Below are 5,518 nucleotides of genomic sequence, written 5' to 3'. Positions count from 1 at the left end.
AACCATGTGCTGACTGCCGGCTCCTGCAGCTACATCTGTTCTTTCTCATGGGTGTTCTGTCTAGGAAATATCTGGGCCCAAAGAGAAGGGAGCTTGCTTAAGCTAGCTGGGGACTCCTCAATATGGAGGTGGGAAGGTTGGGGGGGGATGTGCTCCCACCCAGCAGAGAGAAGTTTCAGGACAGGAAAGCCTGGCATTCTTTGTTTGGAACAGCACCACTGAGACCTTCCTCGCAGATTTGCATGGTCTGGAGCTGTAGCCCCTCTAAGTCCAAAGGTGAGTGAACGGGGCAGCTAAGTGCCTGCTCAGCCAGGCCTGGGGGCCGTGGTGGGAGGACATGAGGGTAGCACTTGGCCACGGGACGTGGGCAGGATGACTCTAGTCCTAGCTTAGCCAGGCGGCAGGGCCTCCTGTGAGCACAACTGTCCAAAAAACTGCTTCCTCATACACAGTGGAAATGACAAACCCACCTAGGAGGATGGTCGAGAAGTGGCAGCAAAGAACGCGTGGGGACCTCTTAGCGTCCATCACACTGAGAGGGATGCCAGTGACTGGGGACCTCATGTAGCAGGAGGGAACAAAGCTAGCAGAGGGTGCGGCCAGGATGGGGCGCGATGCTGACCTCAGGGCATCTGTCTCCTCTCCAGCACCCTTTTCCCCCCCACCTTCCTGCCTAGTGAGGCCACAAGCCCCTTGCCCCTTTTGTTACTGTGGGGGTCTGTGCCAGGGCACGGAGGGCACCCTGGGGGTAGACCCCAAAAGGGTCAAGCAGCTTCGCCTGTTAGCACCAGAGGCCAGAAAACTGGCTTGCTCGGGAGTGGGGTGAAGGGCAGGCAGCCCTATCGGGGCATCTGGCCGCCCGGGCTTGCTCACTGGGCACACAGTCTCAGCATGCATTCCTGTCATTGTTTGCCCAGGGCAGGGCACAGGCTGAGACTGGAAGCCCCAGCCCCTCTCTTAGCAGTGAGAGGTCCACTGTCTGCCCACCTGCACTTCCCTGCTGGCCAGTGCTTCCTGGCCTGGGTGATGGGCGGGACTTGGGGAGCTCTCGGGGCCAGTTCACTTCCTTCTCCCGCTGCCACTTCCCATCTTGGGAGCTGCGGAGAGCCCCTGTCCACCTACCCTCGCTCTGTCCTGTTGGGGTGGGGATGGGTGAGCCTGTGCAGAGACCCGGGCAGGGAGGCTGCTGGTAGGGTGTGTACAGCAGGGTCCCCAGGAGCAGAAGGTGGCTGGGGGAAGGGCGCTCCCTGGAGGGTGTGGCCTGCCCGGTGGGCAGGGTTTAGGCTGGGGGATGACATCATGGTCACCACTGGCATCCATAGCACAGTGTAGGGAGAGTGTGCTGGGTGATTGGTGCACAATGCTCAGGACAGCCGTGCCCCTCACCCCAGCTGTGGTGGGTGCATGTCCTGTGTGACCTACAGGGTCATCAGCAGTTCTAGCCCCAGAAACAAGGCTTCCCAGGGGCCCCAGAGCCTGGGCACCGTGTTCCCCCACCCTGCCATGTCATAGGGCAGCTTGCTCATTCACCCCTCTCTCTGTCTGCCTCAGTGACAATGGCAGAAAGCGGGGTATCTTAAGAGTGGACATAATACCCTCAGGTCCATCCACGATGTCACAAATGGCAGGACATAGTTTTTATGGCTGAGTAATATTCCGTCGAACATGTACCGCGTCTGTCTCCATTCATCCATCGATGACCCCTTAGGTTGTACTCATCTTGGCTGCAGTGAACATGGGGTGTAGGCACCTCTTTGGGAGAGTGATTTTCTTGTGCCAAGTGAGATAAGGCAGAGAAAGACAAATGCTTGTGATCACACCTATATGTGGAATCCAAAAAACCCACAAACTCACAGAAACAGAGACCAGATTGGTGGTTGCCAGAGCAGGGGGTGGGGGAGAATGAGTTAAGGAGCCAAAGGCACAAAATCCCAGTCGTAAATAAGTCCTGGGGATATATTAGTTGGTGCAAAAGTAATTGCGGTTTGTGCAAACTAATTGAGGTTTTTGCAATTATTTTTAACCTTTTAAACTGCAATTACTTTTGCACCAACCTAATAACATACAGCATGGGGACTAGTTAACAATATTGGATTGTGTATTTGAAAGTTGTTAAGAAAGTAAACCTGAATAGTTCTTATTACAAGGAACAAAAATGTGTAACCATGTGCGGTGATGGATGGTAACCAGACTTAAATGGTGGTGACCATTTCGCCATATATACAAATATGGAATCATTATGTTGTACACCTGAAATGTACACAATGTTATATGACAATCACACCTTAATAAAACTGGGAAAAGAAGAGGAGGGCATCAGGGGCAGGAGTCGAGGGGCTCTGGCCATGGAAGGTGTGGGGAGCACTGAAGCTGGGTGCTCTGGGTGCCTCGGGGTCTTCTGTCTTCCCTAGTCCCGCCCAGCACTACTGTCCCCAGGGTGGGGGGGTGAGGCTCATGCTGGGGCGACCGAGGGCACTGAAGGGTCTGGATGAATGACCCTGACCGTCTCAGGCTCTCACTTAGTGGTCAGAGGGCTCTCACTGATGTGGCCTCCCTCCCAAGGGGCTGAAGTTCACTTTACTAGGTGGGGCTATTTTAAACTGTCACAGCCGAGTAAATGTCGTGTTCTGTGGGGAAAAGCAAAACCACCCATCCAAGTTCATGACAATGTCAGGAACATGACTACTGAACAAACACACTGTGAATAACCATCACCTGCCTGGGTGAGAAACTTAAGGATCATTCTAGACCCTTCCTTCCTTCATTCCCATCATTCCCTGGCCTTCTTCTGTCCCAGGGGCTTCCCTGAGCCAAGTCCAGAATCCTGCTAGCAAGCTATGAATGTCCCCATCCCTGCTGGCAAAGCACCCAGGCCGAGTGCGAGGCCACACCTGGGCTGGCTCATGGCTCCAGGCTCTCAGTCAGTCGCTTCCACTGTCGCAGTCCCACGTCCCCAGCCCAGCCAGCCTGCCCGGCCCACTGCCACTGCCTGGACCCTGTCTCACCTGGACAGCTGCCGCTGTCCAACAGTGTTCCCTGCAGAGGCCCCTTGGGTACAAGCCAGGCTGCAGCCTTACCCTCAGCGGGACACCCCGGGCTCTCCATAGCCTTCTGGGACCTCCACTCTACCTGGGCTGGGTCAGCTGGGTCAGCCCCCTGGCTCTGCGTGAAAGCCCTCACCATCTTCTTGGTCTGACAGTCTCCTCGTCTCAGACGCGCCCCTTAGGCAGCTTGGGCTTCTGGCTGGGTTCCCCTGATTCTCCTCAGGTGCCATCTGGAACCTGCAGTTTCTCCGGTCAGTGTGGTGGGTGTGACGGACTTCCTTGGCATGTCTGTGCCCCCTGTTACCAGAGGGACAGGGACTTGTAATGGTGACATGTGGCACATGACAGGTAACGAGGCGGGGGGTATGGAGCCAGAATCCTGGAACTGGAATCATACCCACTGGCTGTGTGACCTTGGGTAAATCATTTAACCTCTGTGCCTCACTCAGATGCCCCATCCAAATGGTATGCACCACATGCAGTGGTCATGAGGACTGAAGGAGAAGTGACGCTCTCCCAGCAGCCCCGGGCACCCAGTGTCACCAAAAGGCTTCTCCCCTTCATGCCCTGGTGTCTGCCTCCTAGAGGCTCTTGTTGACCACGTGTTGGCTGAAGAAAGTCCTGGAAGCTGAGCACCCTGCAGGCATCACATCTCCCAAGTTGCCATCTGTACAGCCTGGCACTGCGACTGTCCCCATGTCAACAGTGAGGGATGAGAAGGACCCAGTAGGAGCCCCCGCACCTGCCTGCAGTGCCCCAGCTCTTAGGGCGGCCTCGGCTGGGGGAGATGGAGACACAACAAAGGGCTTTGTCTCAAGGAGTGGGCGAAATCACTGTAAATCTGTTTTTCCAAACTGTGTTATTGTCAGTGCCCTGGGCGGATGCCCACATGTGCGGGGACACTCGGCCGGGCTGGGGCACTTTGTCCCCTGAAAGGCCCCATTGTGACCCCGAGCCGGCACGAGTGATCCCCAGAACAACAGGCCCTGTGTGACCCCAGAGGCTGTGGGCTCGGCCCACAGCTGGCAGTGCCCGCTGTGCTGTCCTGAAGGTCAGCGTGGGGAGGCTGTGGGCTCTGACAGTGGTGCTCTTTATAGTTTGTTCTAGAATGTCACGGAGGCTCGGCTCCTGGAAGCTGTGTTCTCTCCAGCAGAAGGGCAGATCCAGCGGGGACCGACGTGAGCAGAGCAGGGTCAGGGGTCTGTCCCAGAGGACTGAAGACAGATGAATCCCCTTCCAAGGCCACCCTGCCCTGTGCAAGGGAAGGCCCCCAGGAGGTATCCCCAGAGCTCCCATGAAGCAAGGGGGGCACGGCCACTGAGGCCACAAACAAGAGCCCCTACCATGCCTGGCTGGACTTGATCCACAGCGGCCTTCAGGTGCCGGCCCTCCTGTGATGACCACGATTTGTTCTGCTCTGCGGGCTTTGGTGCTGGGTCATGGCGCGGACATCAGCTTCTGTTTATTCACCTTCTTTACCATGCATCAGCTGGGTTGGCTGGGCCTTTGGCCTTTGAAGGGGCTGCAAAGTGGAACTTGGTAGCTGCCCGAACTGGCATTGTCACGACTGCAGCTCAGAGCAGCCAGTCCCTTTCAGTAAGACCTGGACCCAGCATGTGGCCTCCTGCAGACCCTGCGAGTGGTCGGGGTCTGTCCCAAAGGCCCAGTTTCATCCCCCTCTGAAGGCCCCTGTGGCCCCTGGGAGGATGACAGGATGCTATAGATATGTAAGGTGCCTACCCAGGGCCTGGCCCAAAGCGAGAGCTCCAAAGATGGCGGCAGGATGGGTTACCAGCTGCAGATGTGGGTCCCTTGGGCAGTCGTGCGGTGTTGGTGCAACCTGTCTTTGTCCAAGTCAGAGCCGAGCAGGAATGCCCCACCTGCCCTTGGGGTGGCACCAGGTATGCCGAAAAGGAGGTTCTCTCCTGCCCAAGACCTAGAGACAGGGAGGAGAGGCATGGTGGCCACAAGAAGCTTTGGGGGCATACACCACCCCACACCTTGAGGGACCAGTGGTCCTAGCACACAGTAGGTCCTCAATCAATGCTCATTCTTTGTATTTGGACCTGCAAACCCTTCCATTACAGCTGGACCGCAGACAGCTGAGCAATGAGGTGCATGGGGAGTGGGGGTGGGGAAGGAAGGGGGGAACAAAGCAAGGCCAGGAGAGGGATCCCCTTAACATTCGATGTGAATCAGATGCAAATCAAATGCCACATGAAACTGCACATTGTAAAACTGACTCGGCATGGGATGGGAGGAAAGAGAAAGTCTTGTGGGAGAAGCCCCCCACCCCCACCCCCAGCAAAGCCTCCTGGCTAGTAAGGGTTCTACAGCTGCTGTCACCTGAACTGCCATTTGATGCAGCTTGTAGAGAGTCAGTCTGAGCCAAGGATTCCTCAGAAAGAAAGATGACATGATGGCACTCCTGACACGGGGGAATTGAAAACGATGCAAAAACACCCGCAAAGGAA

The sequence above is a fragment of the Rhinolophus sinicus genome, linkage group LG05 (assembly GCF_036562045.2).
Source record: "Rhinolophus sinicus isolate RSC01 linkage group LG05, ASM3656204v1, whole genome shotgun sequence".
Classification (NCBI taxonomy): Eukaryota; Metazoa; Chordata; class Mammalia; order Chiroptera; family Rhinolophidae; genus Rhinolophus; species Rhinolophus sinicus.
This window is presented reverse-complemented; position numbering follows the sequence as displayed.